The sequence below is a fragment of the Schistocerca americana genome, chromosome 7 (assembly GCF_021461395.2).
Source record: "Schistocerca americana isolate TAMUIC-IGC-003095 chromosome 7, iqSchAmer2.1, whole genome shotgun sequence".
Lineage (NCBI taxonomy): Eukaryota > Metazoa > Arthropoda > Insecta > Orthoptera > Acrididae > Schistocerca > Schistocerca americana.
In genome coordinates this window covers 350,538,673-350,564,025 of record NC_060125.1, presented here as the reverse complement: position 1 = coordinate 350,564,025, position 25,353 = coordinate 350,538,673, and the positions used below count along the sequence as shown (strand labels likewise).

The 25,353-nt window shown below is 44.8% G+C and overlaps 1 protein-coding gene and 2 non-coding genes across 3 annotated transcripts in view; 2 read left to right on the top strand and 1 right to left on the bottom strand.

Annotated features, from left to right (window-relative positions):
• LOC124621817 overlaps positions 1–25,353 on the bottom strand; it is a 524,408-nt gene that overhangs the window by 411,364 nt on the left and 87,691 nt on the right. The window lies entirely within an intron of this gene.
• On the top strand, positions 218–292 carry Trnat-ugu. Its single transcript has one exon. It is a non-coding gene; the product is annotated as a tRNA-Thr (tRNA).
• Trnat-ugu lies at positions 18,946–19,020 on the top strand. The gene has a single exon. It is a non-coding gene; the product is annotated as a tRNA-Thr (tRNA).

Below are 25,353 nucleotides of genomic sequence, written 5' to 3'. Positions count from 1 at the left end.
TCTCCGACGATGTGTTTCGTTGTGTTACTTTTCTTCCTTTCTTTTAATGTTTAAAATGTTTATTTTTTTCTGAGTGTATTCGAAAAGTTGTGTTATAAAAATGATGGACAAACATCTATTAGGCGCACTACGAATGTAGTGTTGTGGACATGTTGGGAATGTGGATCTCACGGGGAGCGTGCAAGGGATAAGTCCCTGCAGACGCACTATCCTCTGTGCCCGCGGTGGCTCAGATGGATAGAGCGTCTGCCATGTAAGCAGGAGATCCCGGGTTCGAGTCCCGGTCGGGGCACACATTTTCAACATGTCCCCAATGAAGTGTATCAACGCCTGCTTGCAGCTAGGGTGTCTATTTAATTGTCATTTCTATAAAAAGGTATTTTAATATTAAGTAGTGCGCGCAGTAAACGTTGGTCATTTTGTGTTCTCTGATTTATTTGAAACGTTATTTTCATTTGTTGCTAGTGAAAGGTATCTCCGTTAGAGTGCAGTCCGTAATTAACAAGTCTTATACCTTTCCGGATTTTCGCAGTGCTGATCTGCTGTTAAACGCTCGTCGTTCTTGCGATCTGAAGGCTTAACGTGATGGCGATGCTGATGCTGAGCAAGTGTTTAAGGAGAACAGACGGCGAAGGTCATCATCAGTCCTCAATCTCGCCCCCCCCCCCCCTTTCCCATCCCTCCCAGGAAAAGCAGCGTACCCAAACTGTCTGTGTACACAGTAAACTCTGTGTTCAAGTCTGAGAAAGTTCTGAATGACTGAGTAGCTTTTTTCTGAGGCGGAACATGGGACCATTCCGGTATTCACCGAGTGGGACTTGGGAAACCGCCGAAAAACCGTATGCAGGCTGGTCGGCGCACCGACCTTCCGTCGTTAATCCTCTGGTCCGATTCGTTTCATAGAAATGTCCTGTGGCAGCACGACCTGGTGCAAGTTTCTTAACTGGACACCGCTTGGGATAACTGCGTGTCTTTAAAGCCAACGGCACCTGGTTTACTCCGAATGGTCGGTCACCCTTCCAACTACTTGCTGGGCCCAATATGATCAGGCGGGAACCAGTGTTACCAACGTGAGATCGCCGTTGGCGCACACCCACAGAGCAGAAATGTATGCTCTTTGGGCATATTGGCGTACTTCCTTGTCTCGGAAGAAGCTGCATTAACACGGCTGCCTGCGATTTAAGCAGCAGCCTTATCCCTGATAATCCGGAACAGAGCGCGGACAAGAGTGTTGAAAGGGAATTGTTACTAGCAAAGGATTACCTTGTTTTGCGTGAGATCGTAAATCTTCCACAAAACCGCTATTAACGATGCCAAAGCTCTTCTTAAACTTTTTTTTCCTTTAAAAGCAGCTAATCAATATGAATCCACAGCCGCCTAATTTACGAGCTCATTTTAAAGTCCATAAAAAAGACCATCCGATACGCCCAATTTCCAACATATGAACGCTGCCTATCACGACTTAGCCAAATTCTTGCAAGATATATTGAAAAAAATAGTTCGTTTTCTCCACAGCAATTATATTGTTTCCAATAGTCAAGATTTTGTTGATGAAATTAGACGTTCACTGTGAGAAAGATATGAAATTAATTTCCTTTGAATTTAAAAATCTTTACACAAATGTGCCGGTTCTTGCAACCTTCACAAAAGATTTACCTGATGAGTAAATAACCGATCTTATTAATTTACTTCGTATTGTAGTGAAATACAATTATTCTGAGTTTAATGGAAAACTATATCAGCAACTAGATGGCCTTGCAATGGAGAACCCCCCAGTAGGAATTCTTGCAGATGTGTTCATTAATTCCTTAGAAGTAAAATTTTCAGTAATTTCTCAGCGTCAACTATAGACAGTCTTTCATACGCTGGATACGTCCATGACATCTTGATCATTTACAAGAGGCCTTTTAATGTGTTCAACGAGTTTCATGAAAATGTTTCTTTCACCTGTGAACGCGAAAATGAGTTCCGGCAGTTAAACTTTATAGATCTCACTCTTATGATAAAAGACGACAAAATTAGCTTCAATATCTTCCGTAAAGAAACCAGTCCTGATCAAATTATACCATTCACTTCAGTACACCCGCATTCTCATAAGAAGGCCTTTTTTCATTCAGCTATTCATAGGGCCATCTACACACCCCTTTCTAGTGAAAATCTCAATTCTGAAATCAGTCTGATTAAAACTGTTGCTGTCAATAATGGCTATAATTCTTCTATAGTAGATAACATTTTAGTAGGAGAACCAATCAGAGAATCGCTGCCCTAGGCCTTTCTAATAATTAACTTAATGAAAAGGAAAAAAAAATTTCTCTATACCATTTCTGGGTCCAATTTCTTACAGGATACAGCGTCTGCTTCAAAATAGATATAACTGTACAGTAGCCTTCTGCACTAATCATTTTTTTAAAAAGTAACATCATACATAACTTGAAACCTACGCTTTCTCTTTTGCAGAATTCTAGTGTCAATAAAATGATTTGCGGCAACTGTCCCGCCTATTACGCAGGCCAAACAAGCGGAGCTATTTCGACAAGATCGAAGGAACATCTTCTACGCAAAAAAGGTACCGATGTTCACAATTCAACTTTCGCTGACCATTTGTCAATCACAGGACGTAATCCTAAAGATGTAAAAGACGTCCAGATCTTGTAATCAGAGAAAAAAGGCTTTAGGCTTAACATATTAGAAGAGCTAGAGATTTTTAAACACTTATCCCTGAAGGACGGTCTCATTCTTAACGAACAGTTGCAATTACGCAACAAAAACTTTTTCAAGGTATAGAGCCGCTAATTAAAAATTGTCTGAGGGGCGATACTTTCCTCAATGTAGACTTTTAAACATCATTTTCCCTCCAATTATAGTGTTTTGTGTGCACATTATTTGAACTGTATTTCTTTTGTAAAATAAGACTGTTACGGTATGTTCTAAGTTCCATGGACTGGTTCCTGATGTTACCTGTAATCGTTAAAATTGTCTTGCAGTGCCTCATTTGCTCTTCTCTGTAATTAGATCACTTCTTGCTAGATGACTCGAGTCTGTTTTCGTGTCCAACTCGTGGCTGCCTTGGCCTGTTAGCCGTCTAGTGTGACGGTAGACGCGGTTTGATGCAGTTCTTGGTCCTAAGCGGCCTCGCGGCTACCATTGTATTTCGATGGAATATTTTATCCAGTTGACAAACATGTTACATTTTCAAATTTTTATTTTTATTCTTGTGACAATTTCTATTTGACGAGAAAATTTTTGCTCAGATGTTTTTCAGCCCTGGTATGATTAAATGTAAGTACACTGTTCGTACATTTTATGGAAGTAATCGTATTAAGTATATTGTATTTCAAGCCATGTCATCATATTTCCTACGTAATCCTATGTAAATTTTTATTTTAGTACTATCGAAACCATGGTCAATTTGAAAATAATTTTGTGCAACCGAGGTCCCTATACATACAGCCTGTAGTTAAATTAACGCACGATTGCTCGACCTCAGCCAATAAAAATGACTGAAATTTCAAAAAAAATAATTTGCTTTTTTTTCTGGCCGCCTGCTTAGCCGAATGATCGGAGTTTTTTCATTAGGTGAGGAAGGGCCCAAGTTCGATTCCGGGTACCTCCTCGTGTTTTTCTGGGGTAGGGAGGTCTGGAACAGGGTCCCCACAGCCCCGTGAGGCCAGATGAGGAGTTGCTTGGATACAGAAGCAACGGTATCTCCAGGATTCATCTAGTGGCAATGACGGCTGGAGGGACTGACGACATGCTGATCACATGTCCCGTGAGCATAGATCACTCTTCATAATGGCTTGTACGCAGCAGCCAGCCTGTCGAAATAGGCCAAAGGCCTAATCCGTGAGTTAATTACAGGTGATACTTTAAACTTCGTAACTACCCCTTACATGAGTGGACATGCAGTTTATCGTAGACTCTGAACCAATAAGCATTTTTTACATACATAAATGATTGCCAGAGGAGAAAGGAGATGTAAAAAAATTTAATATCTGTGGCATCATGCATAGATGTTACCCCACGGGCGTCGTTACGTTGGTAATGGAATTGCCAGTTTTCGTTTGATGCCAATAGTAGTTGTACAGGATCCGGCGGACCACTGGAGCACACGCACTGAGCCACAGCTCCAACGGCTCTGGATTATGAAAGCCCTCTGTCGCCACAGTACGTGACGGTCTGGAGGCAACCGACTTGCGCTTAGAGCAACTTCAGTATGGGACAACAGGCTGACGCCACCTAGTCGCGGCTCCGTCATCACCTTTGTTGCTGTTGTACGAACTAGACTATTTCTTGTTGCATTATTTGCATTGAGTCTTCGTTTGTTTGGAGAAATACACGTTAAGGAAGTCTTGTGTTCGTTGTATTAACTTGTTCGCTGATCATTTCTGCTCCTATCCAGATTTCATACGATAGCAGTTGCCACACCACTTACCATTGCGTGTGAAGTCGTACTCAACACTATCGACTAGGAATCGTGCACTGGCCCTTTTGCTATGTACAGGGTGATTAATTATAATCACCCTGTTTAATTATAAACTTCCGCTGCTTCAGAGTGCCTACATGAGAAACTGGTGATCATAGAACAATGAAACTTTGCAAGGACATGTGGAAGAGAAATAACAAATAATGAATCGAATGAAAGAAATTTTAATTCGTTTAGTGCGTGTCATGTTTACGTTGTTTAATCCACAACAGCCTTGACTCGCACTCGAGATTGGTCTACTGCTGCCCGAAACATCTCATTGGGATGGTGACTACCTCCCTCGCTGAGCTCTTCTTCATCTGCTGACTACACACGAGTAGAAATCCGACAAAACGACGTAAGGGCTCAAGGGGATTAGCAGATGGCAATGGCTGGTGCCACAAAAGGAACATGACTGAAACTGGGCTTCGTGCTGGAATTCGGATCCATACTCGACAAGTGGACAAGGAGTCTTGGTCTACCATTATATTTGTGACGCTTGCCGAAACTGCAGCAGCGGCAGTGATAGCAGTACTACACTCATGCTCATAAATTAAGAATAATTGCAGGCTGTAGTGCTACACAACGTGGCACTACACAGAACTGGCGCTAATAGCATAGGCACATAAGAAACACACATGACACAGTATTGGTGATAAGTTGAGGAAACCAACCCGAAACACGCGTGCTACAAAATGCCACTGTTTCCTGCGCATGTACTCCGACATCAATATGGGATATGATCACCATAAGCACGTACACAGGCCGCACAACGGGTTGGCATACTCTGGATCAGGTGGTCTAGCAGCTGCTGGGGTATAGCCTCCCATTATTGCACCAGTGCCTGTCAGAGCTCCAGAAGTGTCGTAAGGGTTTGAAGACGTGCAGCGATACGACGACCGAGAGCATCCCAGACGTGCTCGATGGGGTTTAGGTTTGGAGAACAGGCAGGCCACTCCATTCGCCTGATTTCTTCTGTTTCAAGGTACTCCTCCACGATTGCAGCTCTTTGGGGCCGTGCGCTATCATCCACCAGGAGGAAGGCGGGACCCACTGCACCCCTGAAAAGGTGGACATACTGGTGCAAAATGACGTCCCGATACGCCTGACTTGTTACGGTTTCTCTGTCAAAGACTTGCAGTGGCGTACGTGCACCAATCATAATCCCACCCCACACCATCAAACCACGACCTCCATACAGGTCCCTTTCAAGGACATTAAGGGGTTGGTATCTGGCTCCTGGTTCACACCAGATGAAAACCCGGCTAGAATCAATGTTCAGAATATACCTGGACTCGTCCGTGAACATAACCTGGGACCGCTGTTCCAATGACCATGTACTGTGTTCTTGACACCAGGCTTTACAGGCTCTCCTGTGACCAGGGGTTAGTGGAATGCACCTTGCAGGACTCCGGGCGAATAAACCATGTCTGCTCATTCGTCTGCAGACTGTGTGTCTGGCGACAACTGTTCCAGTGGCTGCAGTAAGGTCCCGAGCAAGGCTACCTGCAGTACTCCGCGGCCGTCTCCGGGCACTGTTGATGAGATATCGGGCTTCTTGTGGTGTTGTACAGTGTGGACGTCCCGTACTGTAGCGCCTGGACACGTTTCCTATCTGCTGGAATCGTTGCCAATAATCTTGAGATCACACTTTGTGGCACACGGAGGGCCCTTGGTACGATCTGCTGTCTTTGACCAGCTTCCAGTCGCCCTAGTATTCCCCTCACAACGTCATCAATATGTGTTCTTTGAGCCATTTTCAACACACAGTCACCATTAGCACGCCTGAAAACGCCTGCACACTTACTCACTGCCCCGTACTCTGACATGCACCGACACACCTCTGCGCGTGTGGACTGCTGCCAGCGCCACCGTGCGACGACCGCAGGTCAAATGCAACGCATGGTCATGCCCCGAGGTGATTTAAACCCGCAAACCGCCCACCAGAGCGTTGTTTCACCGTTAAACAGTATCATCCTTAATTTATGAGCATAAGTGTAGTTTAAACTGAGATAATACGGCTGACGAAGGTACTGATACAGTTTCGAGACACTATTTAACCTCCTACTCTAATATATCACCGCGCCTTATTGAGAGCAAGCTTCTAATGCATAAGGAACCTAGAAGGAGCACTGTGAACAAAGTGTAGAAACAATGCACATTATCGAATATCTTGGATGAAGCAGAGATGGGAAAATTAGCACACAATAAATGAGACGGAGTTCCGCATTTAGTTAGTAGAAATGTTGAAGACTGTCTTAAGGAAATGCAAAATGTTGCCCGCCTTCATTATCATAGCTTCTAAAACGCTACATGATAATGTCCGACCTAGAAGTACATGGGTGTTACAATTAAACTTCCGTACTTGACTCCCATGAAAGATGAGTGACCGTAGGACAATGAAACTTTTGGGAAACATTTGTAACAACACGTGGAAGAGAAATAACGAATAAATCATTGAAAGAATCAAATTTTAATTTCCAAATGAGGTAGTAACATTTATTAATTGCGTACCGTGTTAACGTTACAGATTATAAACGTTGCTCAATGTGACGACCACCTGCATCCAAGATTGTCGAAGTTTCTACCGATACCATTTCACAACTTTTCCGGTACTTTCCGAACGGCGGATCATAAAATGTTCAGCTCGTGCACTGCCGAAAGATCAAGCACTACTACGGACGTTCTCAGCCGTGGCAACAATAACTTCAACAATTTGTGGCGCAGTTGGCGGTCAGCCTCTCCCAGCAACAGTTCCTAAATTGACGGTTAATTCGAACTTCCGATTCACGTTTCCCTGTTGAGAAAAGAGGAGCTCTCCGCATTCATTTACGCGCGAAGAGCAGCAGCACTATTGCCGTTGTTTTGATAAAACAAACTTAAAGTAAAGACTTGCTCACCTTGTACAGACCCGTAGTGATTGCCTGCAATTGAAATGCACCCTGATGTTTGTGTTTCAACCCTCCGTCTACAGTGTTCCTATAAAGCCGGGTAACTTTCCGTCTACAGTGGGTCAAGTCGCGAAAGTTTAATTACAACCACCCTTCGGTCTGTATCTCACGACTTATCGGTCGAGCTGAACAATGCAAATCTATAATGATAGTGCATCGACGCGGATGAATTAGTACCGCATCTTATAAGTTACGAAACAGCTCACAAGGAACGGGAATGGCTAGCAGATCGTCGCTTGCAGTGTAGCCGCCTGGGATCACAGAAGGTGAACGTCCGGATCCAAACGCTCTGCGTTAGTTCACGCCGCGTTTCATTCTCACGACGAACGCGGCGTCTCATTGCTCTGCCGCTGGTTCTTCCCCAGGCTCACACTAATTTCCTATTCCTGTTCTTTTCAGAATTACGTGAGAATGTCCGGGTAATTCGTTAAAGGGAGCCACATTCGGCGTATGCCGTTTTATGTTCCAGTAGTGACATACTGTGAGCTTCAACTCTACAACTGTCTTAAGCTCCACTTTCAGAATCGCTCGATTGGCCTATTCCTAGAGAAAAAAACAAACCGTAACTAAACGTCAACATCCAAGCAGCAGATCGTGCCACAACTATAACATTCATAATGACGTGAAATTGAAGTGCCTGCTTTTATAACTTGTTTATTGTCTGACAATATCACTCCAGTACAACAGTTCCTTTCGTAAATGCTCTGCCAATTTTTCCTTAGTCGTCGACACTTCCAGGAAACCTGGCACCTTTGACATTTAGAATCTTTTAATCTTCCCGAGCATTTATTACACAAATGAAAAGCAGTAACAAATCACTGTAAACTTTGTTTTTAATTTTCGGCATTTAACATGTAAACCTTCATCTTCGCCTTGTGCTGTCAATTCACTACAAACGTTAGTCTCTATTACCACGTTCTGCCTAGCACTAGCTGGAGAGATAAATATACGAAAAATACATGTTACTTTTATGGAGTGCTATGTCAATGCTAATCTCGTCATTGAGATATAATTGCTCATGTCTTTTAGAAAGTACTGCTTTCAGACATGATGATAGTAATACATGATACAGTTACATTAATACGACCACCGCCTGTGTTCGACAACAAAAGGCAATAAGCAACCACAGACGCCAGACAGCAGCACTATCTACATCTACACGATTACTCTGAAATTCACATTTAAGTGCTTGGCAGAGGGTTCATCGAACCACACTCCTACTATCTCTCTACCATTCCACTCCCGAACAGCGCGCCGGAAAAACGAACACCTAAACGTTTCTGTTCGAGCTCTGATTTCTCTTATTTTATTTTGATGATCATTCCTACCTATGTAGGTTGGGCTCAACAAAATATTTTCACACTCGGAAGAGAAAGTTGGTGACTGAAATTTCGTAAACAGATCTCGCCGCGACGAAAAACGTCTTTGCTATAATGACTTCCATCCCAACTCGCGTATCATGTCTGCCACACTCTCTCCTCTATTACGTGATAATACAAAACGAGCTGCCCTTTTTTGCACCCTTTCGATGTCCTCCGTCAATCCCACTTGGTAAGGATCCCACACCGCGCAGCAATATTCTAATAGAGGACGAACGAGTGTAGTGTAAGCTGTCTCTTTAGTGGACTTGTTGCATCTTCTAAGTGTCCTGCCAATGAAGCGCCACCTTTGGCTCGCCTTCCTCACAATATTATCTATGTGGTCTTTCCAACTGAAGTTGTGCGTAATTTTTACACCCAGGTACTTAGTTGAATTGACAGCCTTGAGAATTGTACTATTTATCGAGTAATCGAATTCCAACGGATTTCTTTTGGAACACATGTGGATCACCTCACACTTTTCGTTATTTAGCGTTAACTATCACCTGCCACACCATGTAGCAATCTTTTCTAAATCGCTTTGCAACTGATACCGGTATTCGGATGACCTTACTAGACGGTAAATTACAGCATCATCTGCGAACAACCTAAGAGAACTGCTCAGATTGTCACCCAGGTCATTTATGTAGATCAGGAACAGCAGAGGTCCCAGGACGCTTCCCTGGGGAACACTCGATATAGCTTCAGTTTTACTCGATGAATTGCCGTCTATTACTACAAACTGCGACCTTCCTGACAGGAAATCACGAATCCAGTCGCACAACTGAGACGATACCCCATAGGCCCGCAGCTTGATTAGAAGTCGCTTGTGAGGAACGGTGTCAAAAGCTTTCCGGATATCTAGAAACACGGAATCAACTTGAGATCCCCTGTCGATCAGTGGCTATATAAAGCATGTCTGAGGGGATGCACTCGTAGTTGTTATGCGGAAACGGACTGATTTATCTATCGTCCAAGAGGGCACATTCATTTGTTTCCGGGCCAAGTGTTGAGGCGTTTCTGAAACTTCTAAGTTTTTAAAATGTTCGTGTGTCGTTATGTTTTAAGCACATCGTGCATGGCAAAATGGCACTATCCAAAACCGGCGCCTATGCAACTGTGGTGCACCACAGGACATAGGTAACAGGGGTGAACGATGGCTGCGGAGATACGTACTGGGGAATAGACGTGCAACTGCTGATAACCTGACGGCCCAGATGAACCAAGGGGCTACCAACAGTGTTTCCTCAACGACCGACCGTTCAGTGAACTTTGCTACGTATCGGCGTCGGCAACAGACACCTGGTTCATGCGTCCTGTTCATCGGCGACGAAGGCTGCAATTTGCATGCCAGTACAGTAACTGGATGTCCACTGAGTGGGGCCAGGTGGTCTTTCCAGAGGAATCACGTTTAATGCTCGATTGGTCAGTTGGTCGCTGGCGTCTGAAAGCAAAACACACTGCAACAGATGTCGGAAGGGTCCAAACCGGAGGAGGGAACGTTGTGGTCTGGGAAATGTTTTCGTGGCATTGCCAGAGTGAACTAGTCATTCTGGAAGTCACAGTGGCTCAGAACAAGTATGCATATATGCTTGGGGACCATGTTCACCCCTACATGCATTCACCCCACAACACAGGGTGTACATAAAGTCCTGGAACACTTCCAATTATTTATTGCACAAGAACCAAAGATTATACAGATATCATACATATTTCATTTTGGAGAGACCCTGAAAGCTTTTTTTAAATGTGTACCACCACAGCGTAGCCGATAGTCAGCGCTAGTCGCAAATATGGCGAGTTCCCGTGCGAAGCGAGCTTCTTGTGTGTTGGAGTTCGACAAAAACAAGTGTGCTACAGCTGTTCAACGAATCTTTAGAACCAAGTACGGTAAGAAATCACAAACGAGGAAGGCCATTTACCATTGGCACAAAAAATTCGTTACGACGGGTTGCTTGTGCCCGACAAAGAGAAGCGGACGTCCCAGTGTGAGCGAAGTGAATGTGGAGCGTGTACTAGACACATTCATAAGGAGTCCAAAGAAATCGGTGCGTCGTGCATCCCGTGAACTTGAAATGCAATCCGACTCTCCGTTCATCTTTCAGCAGAATGGGGCTCCACCCCATTTTCATCGTGAAGTTCGTGGGTACCTGAACACGGAACTGCCGTATCGATGGATCGGCCGTGCTACAGAAGAGGACAGCTGTTTCATTAAATGGCCTCCCCGATCACCATATCTCACTCAGTGTGACTTTTTTCTCTTTAGATCTGGTGCATGTGCTGCCTCTATCACGTGACGTAGCGGAGCTCCGAGAGAGAATGCGGGAAGAGACTGCCACAGTCGACGATGCCATGCTGGGACGGGAATGACAAGAATTCGATTACCGTACTGACGTCTGCCGAGTCACTCATGGTTCGCATATCGAATGTTTGTAAAAGAACTTTCAGAGTTTCTCTTCAAAATGCCATATGTATGACATCTGTACAATGCTTAGTTCTTGTGCAATAAATAATTGAAAGTGTTCCCGGACTTTATGTACACCCTGTATTATCGTCATAATCTAAGAGTCGTCTTAAAATCCAGGATTTTTTACCATTCCCGGAGACAAAAAACAGCTCAGAAAAAAATTGAGTTTAGTTGCTTACTGACCGACGTTGATATTATAAGCAAGACACTGCCTTCTGTCAGTTATTCCTACTGCCGTTCAGGAAGCATCCTCCATCCTCAAGGACAATACTTTCATTCCGAACAGCATCTACGCACATATCCAGACACTTGTCAGCTGCCATGACGCCAAACGACCAGCAGTAGCTTCTTCAAATTATTTCACAAAATTCCTGTAGAATGCGATCTTTGTCAATCCTTACCGACCATTCGAAAAACATGTTAAATCAAATTCCCCTCCTGCTTCGAAGTTCAATACAGTGTCGTACGAGCTCAACAAGAACGACAACAATTCAGTTGTTTCTTAATAGTGCATTCAAAAACAACAAAATAGTTACAGTCGTTATAAAATACGCCTGTATTATAAGAAATATACAATTGCGTGTATGGCCTCCAGCAGAAACAAACCCTGCTTTATCTACAAATTAGACAAAAATGTTATTGGTTGTTTTATCAGCGACTAACTTACCAACGAACCACGCAGCCAAATGATGTAGAGGTCGTCTTACCTGCAACAAGGGAAATAGTTGCTAAAATGTTTGAAAAATAACAAAATTAATTATTAAGTTTATCAACTGTAATTTGAGAGATTTTAATTTTGCAAAGTATTTAGGCCTTATATGGCTTCTACAAAAATCAGCGCCAACGTACTATCAGCTGCGAATAAAACAACTGTCTATTGTATGTGCCCGAGCGCACAATTCCGGAGATAATAATAGTACAGTAAAGCTAATATATACACTAAGACAAAAAACGGCGCACTACGAAGGAGTTACCCGAATGGTACGAGAATCGTTAGATGTGATGTACATGTACATGCACAGAAAAAAAATGATTACAGTTTCAGAAAACTGCATGATTTATACAGGAAAATGAGCTACTCAAATTGAGAAAGTCAATAACCCTTTGGGCCACCTCTGGCTCTTATGCAAGCAGTTACTCGTCTTTGCAACAATTAACAGAGTTGTTGGGTCTCCTTCTGAGGGATAACGTACCAAATTCTGGCCAACTGGTGCGTTAGATCGTCAAAATCCCAAGCTGGCTGGAGGGCTCCGTCAATAATGCAGCAAACGTTCTCAATTGGGGAAACATCCGGCGAGCTTGCTGACCAAGGTACGATTTGCAAGCACAAAGATAAGCATTAGAAAACTCTTGCTGTATGCAGTGGGCATTATCTTGCTGAAATGTAAAGCCAGGATGGCTTGTTGTGAAAGGCAACCAAACAGGGAATAGAATATCGTCGACATTCGACTGTGATAGCCAAAAAGTTTGTGCTATGAAATGCCTCCGCAGCGGAGTGTGCGCTGATATGGAAATTCTTGGCAGATTAAAACTGTGTGCCGGACAGAGACTCGAACTCGGCACCTTTGCCTTTCGCAGGCAAGCGCTCTACCAACTGAGCTACCCCTCCTCACAGCTTCACTTAAGCCAGTATCTCGTCTTCTAGAGCACTTGGTCCCGAGTTCGAGTCTCGGTCCAGCACACAGTTTTAATCTGCCAGGAAGTTTCACCATCATTTCTGGTTGTGGAGGCGTATGGCCGGCGACAGTCAGGCTGGTACCTCACCGCTATCCGGAGACTCTCCAGACACGTCCTCGGCCTGGAATCTCATTGCCCGGAATAGGTTTTCAGGATGAGTCCCGCTTCGAACTTAACCCCAATGACCAGCCATCAGGTTTTTTTGTTTTTTGTATTTCTTTTTTTTGTTTCTGTGTCATCAGTCTTCTGACTGGTTTGATGAGGCTGTGACCTCCCCTTCTCTCTTTGCTCCGTTTCTTTCGCTGATCTTTCCTCTTCTTTCTTCCTTTTCGAACCGCGGCTATATCTCAGGGTTTTCAATGCAGACATGTAGTGAGAAGTGGGCACATGTGTGTGGTGGTTAACGATATCGTAGTGCTGTGAGGGAGCATCACTCGTGCCTCTGGTTTGAGAAGACTGACGACTGAAGTACAAACATTTCTCAAAAGAAAAACAGGTATGTGCTCTCTTTTTCTTTTAAAACTATAAATAGTAGCGTAGCTAGTACTATCTATCGTTTTGTTAAACTGAATGAGTGCGACACCATTGATGAAGTTTCAACATCGAAAGAAGTTTATTAATACCAATTAGCCGAAATAAAAAAGAAAACTCATCCAATACAGAAGTCACTCACAGTTAAGAGTAATTAGTTTCTGATTTGTGTGTAGCGGTCATTAATTCTTAAAACATTGTTTCAATAATTCTATCGCTGTCCGTTCATCAGTTGCTAAGCAACGTATCAACAAGCTGACTATGCAATGAATTAATATTTGTCGTATCCCGACAGTACATCGCTTCTCGCTTGCTTTAAGCATCAAGACGATTACTATGCCGCTCATATAAGTCTTTGATAGTTATTATCAAGCTAATGTCCGTAAATTGCGGTTAATGTTACTGAATCACACACGCGACGATAACGCCCAATATTCAGCCGCGTATCTTAAACTCCACGCCGATATTTGAGAATTCGCGCGCGATTTGTTTGCGCCAAAGTCGGGCCGTGGTTCCCTAGAATAAGTTTTAAATCAACTGCGGGTTCTAAATTAATATGAAAGTTACAGCAGATCCCACTCGACTACTACTTGATCGCGCACTCGAGCAACACGAAGTTTTTTTCTTACAAAGAGAAAACATATCATGCATAATGCAACAAGGTTATTTGCTATGTCAAAACATATTTATATCTATCTCATTAAAACTCATTACCTATTAAATGTTGTACATAATGAAATTCTTTAGTCTCTAACAAATCAATAAAATTTAGAAATGAATGACATGTATAAAAAAATCTCAAGTTGATTTGACGTCATGGGTCACTACTGGTTTCGACTCCCCTACACTCACGTGACGCATAGTACATCCGACTATATAGGACATACTCATGTAATGTTACAAGGCCCGCCACGGATTCCTCTCCTGTGCCAACCTCTTCATCTCAGAGTACCACTTGCAACCTATGTCCTCAATCAATTGCTGGATGTATTCCAATCTATGTCTTCCTCTACGGTTTTTGCCCTTTATAGTTCCCTCTAGTACCATGGAAGTCATTCCCTCATGTCTTAACAGATGTCCATCTTCCTGTCCCTTCTCCTTATCAGTGTTTTCCACATGTTCCTTTTCTCTCCGATTTCGCGCAGAACCTCCTCATTCCTTAACGTAACCGTCCACCTAAATTTCAACATTCGTCTGTAGCACCACATCTCAAATGCTTCGATTCTCTTCTGTTCCGATTTTCCATGTTTCACTACCATACAATGCTCCAGACGTACAATCTCAGAAATTTCTTCCTCAAATTAAGGCCGATATTTGATATTAGTAGACTTCTCTTGACCAGGAATGCCCTTTTTCCCATTGATAGTCTGCTTTTGATGCCCTCCTTGCTCCATCTGTCATGGGAAGACGCTGCAGGTCATTTGCAAGCTTCTCATACCACGATTGTACTGTCCTGGCTGTGTGAATGAGTGCACTATCGTCCTGAAATGTGGCATCGTTGTTGGGGAACAACATTTGAATCATGGGGTGCACCTTATCACCTAAAATGTTCAAATAATCGTTGGCTGTAATACGTCCCTTGAGAGTAATGATGAGACCAGCAGAACACCGTGATATGGTGCCCACACCATCACACTTCCACCTCCATTAGGATTGTAGGGTTCTTTTGGCGTTCTCCAGAGGCAAACCGCGACTTTGCAAATAACGAAAACATTGAGTCGTCGCACCATAAGATATGTTTCTACTGATCAGTCGTGCAGGATTTATGCTCCTGACACCATGTTTTGCTCTTCTTTGCGTTGGCTGACTTCACCAAGGGTTTGGGTATAGCAGATCGTACATGAATATTCCTTTATGGAGTTCTCGGTGGACAGTGTAGATAGATACGGGGTCTCGAAGATGGCTGATGACCTCTGCAGTCACTTTAGCCGCCGTAGTTTTGTGTTGCTTTGGTACAATTCGTGTTAGCGTACGACGATCTCTGTCATTTAGTTTTGTTTTGCGCCCACTATTACATTTACACGATGATATCCTTCCATGTTTTGTGTAGGCTGTCTTGACTGTTCAAACAGTTGCTCTTGAAACATTCAGTAGGTTGCCTGTCTTGGTTTCTGATCCTCTAGCTATTTGGGCCACGAGAATCTGCCCTCTTTGGTCCTCTGTTAGGTCTTCATTGCACGTCGACCTTGATATCTGAATGCAAATACACTACTGGCCATTAAAATTGCTACACCAAGACGAAATGCAGATGATAAACCGGTATTCACTAGACAAATATATTATACTAGAACTGACATGTGATCACATTTTCACGTAATTTGGGTGCAGAGATCCTAAGAAATCAGTACCCAGAACAAACACCTCTGGCCGTAATAACGGCCTTGATACGCCTGGGTATTGAGTCACACAGAACAGAACTTGGATGGCGTGTACAGGTACAGCTGCCCACGCAGCTTCAACACGATACCACAGTTCATCAAGAGTAGTCACTGGCGTATTGTGACGAGCCAGTTGCACGGCCACCATTGACCAGACGTTTTCAGTTGGTGAAAGATCTGGAGAATGTGCTGGCCAGGGCAGCAGTCGAACATTTTCTGTAACCAGAAAGGCCCGTACAGGACCTGCAACATGCGGTCGTGAATTATCCTGCTGAAATGTAGGGTTTCGCAGGGATCGAATTTAGGGTAGACCCACGGGTCGCAACACATCTGAAATTTAACGTCCACTGTTCTAAGTGCCGTCAATGCTAACAAGATGTGAGCGAGACGTGTAACCAACGGCACTCCATACCATCTCTCCGGGTGGTACGCCAGTATGGCGGTGACGAATACACGCTTCCAATGTGCGTTCACCGCAATGTCGCCAAACACGGATGCGACCATCATGATCCTGTAACAGAACCTGGGTTCATCCGAAAAAGTGACGTTTTGCCATTCGTGCACCCAGGTTCGTCGTTGAGTACACCTTCGCAGGCGCTCCTGTCTGTGATGCAGCGTCAAGGGTAACCGCAGCCACGGTCTCCGAGCTGATCGTCCATGCTGCTGCAAACGTCGTCGAACTGTTCGTGCAGATGGATGTTGTCTTGCAAAAGTCACTATCTGTTGATTCAGGGATCGAGACGTGGCTGCACGATCCGTTACAGCCATGCGGATAAGATGCTTGTCATCTCGACTGCTAGTGATGCGATGCAGTTGGGATCCAGCACGGCGTTCCGTATTACCCTCGTGAACCGTCCGATTCCCTATCAGACATTGGATCTCGACCAATGTGAGCAGCCATGTCGCGATACGATAAACCGCAATCGCGATAGGCTACAATCCGACCTTTATCAAAGTCGGAAACGTGATGGTACGCATTTCTCCTCCTTACACGTGGCATCACAACAACGTTTCACCAGGCAACGCCGGTCAACTGGTGTTTGTGTATGAGAAATCAGTGGGAAACTTTCCTCATATGAGCACGTTGTAGGTGTCGCCAACGGTGCCAACCTTGTGTGAATGCTCTGAAAAGATCATCTTTTGCGTATCACAGCATCTTCTTCCTGTCGGTTAAATTTCGCGTCTGTAGCACGTCATCTTCGTAGTGTAGCAATTTTAATGGCCAGTAGTGTACGAAGCGCTGTTGACAGTCAAACACAACCATCCCATTACTGCCACAATTCACATTATTTTGCCTATCCGCTGTATGTGTTATTCACAGTACGTTAAGTAAACACATGTAAAATCGAGCTGTTGACAGTCAAACACAACCATCCCATTACTGCCACAGTTCACATTATCTTGCCTATCCGCTGTATGTGTTATTCACAGTACGTTAAGTAAACACATGTAAAATCGAGCTTGCTTATGAGTGTCGAAAAACAGTCGTGAGTAAGGCCAAAGAGGTTTCATGTCATGAAACGAAAGCGAATTTGACTTGGCTGTTAGGACACGTAACGTAATTAAACAAGATGAGGGCAGCTTAGTAGGAGCAGCAGCAGCAGGGAGAGGAGGTGGAGGAGGGTGACGGGAGGGGGACAAACAGTGGAGGCCCGCGGTGCGTCGTAAACGTGTCGGCTGGTGTTGGCTCTGGAGGCGGACCCAGATAAGGCCGCCGCGGCGTATCGCGATAACACACAGCCGCGCCAGATTACGGGCGCTCGGCTAGCGCCGGCTGTTACATGGCTACGAAGGCGCGCGGGGCAAGGACGTGCGCTTTAAAAGCATACCTCCAATAATCCGCTGCTCAGTGTCTACTAGGCAAACAGCATCATTTAACTGTGAAAGTTGATAGAACCTTCACTGTTACTTACTTGTCCTATCGAATAACACTTCTATGGCGACATGCTAGCATTCAGAGTAACTAACGTTACAAATTACTCAGCAGTTAAAATAACTGGAAATGACAAACAAATGTTTTGGCCGGCCGAAGTGGCCGTGCGGTTAAAGGCGCTGCAGTCTGGAACCGCAAGACCGCTACGGTCGCAGGTTCGAATCCTGCCTCGGGCATGGATGTTTGTGATGTCCTTAGGTTAGTTAGGTTTAACTAGTTCTAAGTTCTAGGGGACTAATGACCTCAGCAGTTGAGTCCCATAGTACTCAGAGCCATTTGAACCATTTGAACCAACAAACAAATGTTTGTTTACTGTAAAATCAAGTGCACTTGACTATTGTGTGTGTATTGTGTGTGTATTGTGTGTATGTGTGGTGTGCGGGGGGAGGGGGGGGGGGGGAGAGGACTGATTAAAATGTACACTTGATCACAAGTGTCCGGACACCAATCAGTGGACATCAGTATGGTGTGTGACTGCTTCAACTGTGCTAAGGACACTTTCAATAAAGTGTCTGAGTGTCTGTGGAGAAATGGAATCCCATTCTTCCTCATAAGCGGGCAGTGGTGGCCGAGCGGTTCTACGCGCTTCGGTCTGGAACCGCGCGACCGCTACGGTCGCAGGTTCGAATCCTGCCTCGAGCATGGATGTGTGTGATGTCCTTAGATTAGTTAGGTTTAAGTAATTCTAAGTTCTAGGGGACTGATGGCCTCAGAAGCTAAGTCCCATAGTGCTCGGAGCCATTTGGACCATTTTGAACCAACTTCCTGACGAACCGAAATCGGTGAAGGTAGTGCTGTTGGACGCTGGGGTTCTACTGCGTTCTAGCTCATCTCATTCATATTTGAAAATAGTTACTGTTCTCGAAAGAACGGATACCATTGATGACCGTGCGGCTTCTCTAGAATAAATGGTAATTAACTGAAACCCTCAGCTGCCGACTAGTGTTGTTGATATACCTCGATGGGGACAGCTGAAAATGTGTTCCCCGACAGGGACTCGAACCCGTGTTCTCCTGTGCATATGCACACAGGTTGCCCGAACGCTTACGGGAATCGTCACCTTAGTATGCGCGAGTAATGAGTGCATGGGCAAATATCTATTAGGTACATTAGGTATGTAGATTGTGGACAGTTGGGAATGTGGGTGTCGTGGGCAGCGTGACAGAGTTAAGTCGCACTCTCCTCTGTGTCCTCGGTGGCTCAGATGGATAGAGCGTCTGCCATGTATGCAGGAGATCCCGGGTTCGAGTCCCGGTCAGGACACACATTTTCAGCCGTCCCCATCGAGGTATATCAACAACACCTGTCGGCAGCTGAGGGTTTCGAATAATTATCATCTCATTCAGTCGTCCAACTCATCTCTCTCATATCGGGCGGGTCCACTTCAGGAATGTTACTGCCCACAAACGATGCTTTATGACAGTGAGCATTGTCATGGTCTCCAAACTCTTCGTCTACTGAGTGGTGTAAAATATGTTCATATTCATCAGTATTTAGCGTTTTCTTAAGCACAATAAGTGGACCACATCCTAACCACGAAAAATACCTCCATACCGTAACAGCAGCTGTCCGTTGTTCACTGTTACCACTTCATACGGTAGTAGGTAACGTTCTCCAGGAATTCGCCAAACTCAGACACATCCAACTGATTTTCACAGGGTACAGCGTGATTCATCGCTCCAAAACGCTCGCTTTCAGTCTCCCGCTGTTCTGGGGTGTGCCCTTTGCACCACTTCAAGTGTGGATTAGCGGTGGCTAAAAAATGTACGGCTTATGAGGGGTTGCTCGACCACCGCGCACATTCTTCTCAACTCACTTCGTACAGTCATTGAGCTGGCTGGACGACTGGTAGCGCTTTGAAAACCACGCGTGACTCTTCCCGCTTATTTCATGCGATTTTTTACGAGCACTCTCCGCAAAGTTCGACGATATACTGCCGTCAGTATATCAGGATTGTTGGTTGATTTGGGGGAGGAGAGCAAACAGCGAGGTCATCGGTCCCATCGGATTAGGAAAGGATGGAGAAGGAAATCGGCCGTGCCCATTCAAAGAAACGATCCCGGCATTTGCCTGAAGAGATTTAGGAAAATAATGGAAAACCTAAACCAGGATGGCCGGACGCGGGTTTGAACCGTCGTCTTCCCGAATGCCAGCCCATTGTGCTGATCACTGCGCCACCTCGCTTGATGGTGCATGAGGTCTGTCTGGTCTTGGTTTAATTGTGGTTATTCCTTCGCGCTTGTCCGCAGCTCGTGGTCGTGCGGTAGCGTTCTCGCTTCCCCCGCCCGGGTTCCCGGTTTCGATTCCCGGCGGGGTCAGGGATTTTCTCTGCCTCGTGATGACTGGGTGTTGTGTGATGTCCTTAGGTTAGTTAGGTTTAAGTGGTTCTAAGTTCTAGGGGACTGATGACCTTAGATGTTAAGTCCCATAATGCTCAGATCCATTTGAACCATCCCCGCTCCACATTTTACTGGTAGATCCGCTTTTCGTGACATCCAGTGGTCAATTTCGCATTATACAGGAGCATCCGGATACTTTAGATCATATAATGTACATTATTGGAATGAAATTGTCATCGAAATCAAGCTGCAATGCAGTGGTTCAAATGGTTCAGAGCACTATGGTACTTAACTTCTGAGGTCATCAGTCCCCTGGAACTTAGAACTACTTAAACCTAACTAACCTAAGGACATCACACACATCCATGCCCGATGCAGGATTGGAACCTGGGGCCGTAGCGGTCACGCGGTTCCAGACTGAAGCGCCTAGAACCGCTCGGCCACTTCGGCCGGCGCAATGCAGTGACCACGACCCCAGAGTCTTGCTGCACATGGTCCAGAAAATAATTGTTCCACCTTTAAATCCATTTAATGATGAGCCTTCTGTGGCTTGTAAACTATTTGATGATACAATAAATCGTTTCAAATTCAAAAAGCGCGTGGCTGCATATCATGCCTACGTAAACTGCCAAATTGTAGGCCTTTCCTTTGTCTTTTCATGAGCACACGACCTGATATTTTCGTATCGTGCAACTTCACTTTATCTGTAATGAGCAGTTGAGAATTTTTCGTAATGCCATATCACGGAACTGTGTGCGGTACTTCTGCAGAGCGCGTTCGTTGACCGCGTTACGAAAAGCTGTCGTGACTCAGCGTGTAGAGGGCCTGTGCGGTGTGAGATCGGTTTGCGCAAGGTCCGTGGCAGGTGATGGCTGCACGACCTCTCCGTACAGCATCCTGTTCATGTGCTTAACACGCTTATGAAAGGGAGCGGGCCTCTGGTCACAGAGGCACCGCGGTAGTAAAGAAGGAAAGAACCAGTCCGTGCTTAATAATTGTACGATTTAAATGTCTGACCGAAATCCTAATGAACGGAAACATAGGTTTGAACTAGACCATCGAAACTGTCTTGGTCACACACAATGGACAGGCTGGAATCTGACAAGGACGGAGAAAGAAGTCGGAATAACTACTGTAGAGAGACCACTCTAAACCTAAATCTGGGTAAATGGGGTATTATTCCCGCTCTTTTCGAACACGAGGTCGTAAGCACTACAGCATCCCGTTAGACTTACGTAAATGGAAGTTTTCAGAAATAAAATGCTTGAGTTCTGCAAGAATAGGAAAGCGATAAGCCATTTCTTTTTGATGGAAGAACTTGAGCGCCAATCTAAAGTGAATAGTCATGCAATGAAATACGCCTGGCCGAGACGTGAGGCCAGCTAGTTCACGTTGCCGAACAGACCATCGGACATACGGCAGTTCTATGTTGCTGGACCCGCATGTGGGAGGAAGGCGGTTGAAATCTCCTTGAAGCGCTGCTGTCGTCCGCGTCTCGGACTTTCCGTTGCGTCTCACTTACGTCTGATACAAGAATCCATTTAGTTTTGACAATGTGCAGCGCGCCAGACAAATCACGCGACGTACTGATCCGCGGATATAATTTGAAACGTTTATTGGTGGTTCCGCATTATTTGCTGCTCTGTTACACTATCAAATTAGCCTGTACAGTGTGGTCAGCAACAGTCTCAAAAGCTTATAAGGGTGTTGCAAGCCGAGCCTTTGCCTCTTGGACAGAAGGGATAGACACCACGTACTCATATAATTGATTCACCTCGATGAGCAGTGAATCCACCACCTTCAGTGTGGATGCACAGTTACGTCCGATCTCCTGCGGGAATGTGAAAGTAGCGAGCATGGGGAACGTGGACAAGAACTGCGGATTGGTAACGCTAGGTGGGAATGTGGGCCGGCCTAGAGGCGTGCCGATGTATTCCGGACAAGTGCGATAAACAGTTTGTCCGCATGGCACAGAAGTTAACGCAACTGCCCAGTAAGAAGGTCATCCCGGCTTCGAATCCGGTCCGGCACACATTTTCGCTCATTCCGCATAAAGTCCTGATGCAGTTGATGTCGGTAGTCTCTTCCCTTTCCTCTCTCCCCCCTCCGCCTTCAATTTTAAAATGGCTCTGAGCACTATGGGACTTAACACCTGAGGTCATCAGTCCCCTAGACTTAGAACTACTTAAACCTAAGTAATCTAAGGACAGCATTCGAACCTGCGACCGTAGCGGTCGCGCGGCTCCAGACTGTAGCGCCTAGAACCGCTCGCCCTCTCCGGCCGGCCCTTTAATTTACATAATATGTATCACAGCTCCGGATTCCGCGTTGTGTCTGATGTTTTGGACATGTCCGAAAGAACAGTCACCAGACCATCATATTACGTAAGATTAGTAATGGTGAAATCGTCACAGACATGCTTGTCCAGCTCCAGTGGCAGACAATGCAACATGGACGTTGTTGCTCACTACGAGGTTTACAATTAAAATTCCGAAAGTTCATGAACATATCGATATATAAATATTCATTTGAACGCGTTTCTTATTATTTCTTCGTTATACATTGCTATGAATGCACTATTATTATTATTATTGTTGTTATTATTACGTTTTTTCTCGAAGGAATATAATTCATTCGTTATTTGGTAGGAAACTAGAAAAAAGCATCGTCACCCGAACACACTGCGGGCGGACTTACACTTTGGCGAACGAGCCAGCTACATTGAAGCTTCTGCTCGACTCTGTGTTCTCGCACGGTATTCAATAGATTACCTTGATTTCGCGGATACGCTTGAGAAGAGCACCTCAATAGAGCAGCATTTGCTCCATCTAATTAAGTACTACAATCGCGAGAAGACGAACAAAAGGTGTGACTCTTTGAGTGTACGTTTTTTATTGTTACGAAGGTGCATCGATGTTCTTTTCATTGTAATACGGAAACAGACAGCTCCACGATTTGGAGAACATTTTATATGACACTGGAGAAAGAGGGAGTATTCGCCTCGTGTGATTTAGGGAATCCGCAGAAATCCAAACACTGGAGCTCGTTCACGCGCTCTTAGACACGTCAAGAGTATTGCCGGTGATGTGGAGGTGCAGTAGTCGACGTCTCACGTTCCATAGAGAGTATAGAGAAATTAAACTCTGTAAATAATACAGATAACTAAGACCCTGACATAACGAAAGTGAAGAGAGACACGGTCTAAGATGGACAAAACTCCTGTAGAACATTTTGTACTTCATTCAAGAGGACAAAAGCAGGAAATTAAGAAACACAGAGACTGTAGAAAAGAATGCGGCGCTGGTCGACGCGGCAGGGTTTCTCACACTTTGCACAAGTCTCACCGGGGCTGTGGAAGGCGCCGGCAACAGCAGGGGGCCAAGGGCGGCCCAGCGCCGGGAAGCGCTTAGCCAACAGCCGGCGGCGTCGTGACGTCACGGGCGCACAGTAGCTGGCCGCGGCCGGAGGCACAGCTCAGCGGCCCCCAGCGAAACAGACCTCGTGACGTTGTTGTCGTTCCTACTTAGGCATCAGCGTGACTGCAGCTTATACTCAATTACAGTGTGGATAAAATGAAACAGGCGTGTAAAATACAGTCTAGAAAACGACGCACCATGGATCAGAATGGGACGAAAATGGGTAGACATGACGTACATGTATATACATGTCGTACATGTATAGACCTGGTACGGTCGCAGGTTCGAATCCTGCCTCGGGCATGGATGTGTGTGATGTCCTTAGGTTAGTTAGATTTAAGTAGTTCTAATTCTAGGGGACTGATGACCTGAGATGTTAAGTCCCATAGTGCTTAGAGCCACTTGAACCCTTTTTTTTTTTTTTTTTTTTTTTTTTTTTTTTTTTTTTTTTTATTACAGATCTGAAGATTTCCTAGCCAAGGCACGGTTCGGCAAGCAGGAAGACAAGCAGTCGAAACTCTCGCTGTTTGCAGGCGGGAATTATCTTGCTAAAAGTGGCCTCTAACCAGCTCGGGATTTTGACGCTCTAACGCCCCAATCGACAGAATTTGGTACAATATCCCTCAGAGGCCATACAACTACTCTATCAACCAATACCAAGCCGAATAACAACTTGAATAAGGGCCGGAGAAGAAGCAATGCGTTATTGACTTGACCAGTTTGTGTAGATCCTTCTTTTGAATAAATTGTCGAATGTTTTTGAAACTCGTTTGCCTGTAGATGTACGCCACATTTGTCGATTTCCGTCGGACATTTCTTTCGTACTGCCTGTTTTTTTTTTTTTTTTGGGGGGGTAAGTGAATAGTGTCAATATTTTGCAACAGTAATTTATTAAACCGATATTTCGGTAATATTCACACATGTCAGCACCTGTCTTCTTTGGAACTGGGATTACTATATTCTTATCAATCTCCGAAGGTATTTCACTTGTGTCACATACTTGCACAGGAGGTGGTATTGTTTCTCTGTCACTGGCTCCCCGAAGGTACTCAACAGTTATACGAACTGTCGCCTGCTCCAAGGACCTACTTTCGATTTAGGTCTTTCAGTGATTGGGCACGGAGCTAGACGAATGTGTAGAAGCCGGACCAAGGAAGTTCTTTGCTGGATTTTAAGAGGTAATAAAATACTTAGATGACTTAATGGAAAGTAGATGGATGACATTTATGCATACATACGATAACTTACAATGTGGGGCTAAAGACTACGATGTCCAGAGAAGCAATGACTGTTAAATGGCTGTTGATCACATATACAGAGTGTTTAAAAGTCTTTTCATCAGATATCTAGTAGTACTATAGAAGCCGGCCACGGTGACCTTGCGGTTCTAGGCACTTCAGTCCAGAACCGCGTGACTGCTACGGTCACAGGTTCGAATCCTGCCTCGGGCATGGATGTGTGTGATGTCCTTAGGTTAGTTAGGTTTAAGTAGTTCTAAGTTCTAGGGGGCTGATGACCTCAAACGTTAAATCCCATAGTGCTCAGAGCCATTTAAGCCACTACTATAGCACATCACAGAGAACAACTTTTTTAGAGACAAAATGTTCGCCGACGCTGCCCGACGGCGCTAGGCGCCTGATGCCTATAATAATTCTGCCAAAACTACCTATAATAACTCTGCCAAAGCTAAGGTTCTGTAGTTCTGGTACAGGACAAAACTGAAGTAGAAAGTTGTACGATTTCCGGCAGTACTGGTAGCAGTGGTAGGGAAGGAAACACAAATCCATGTAAGAGAGATGATTGGCAGCCGACGACTTCTCCTCGTTTTTGGTTTGTTTGTT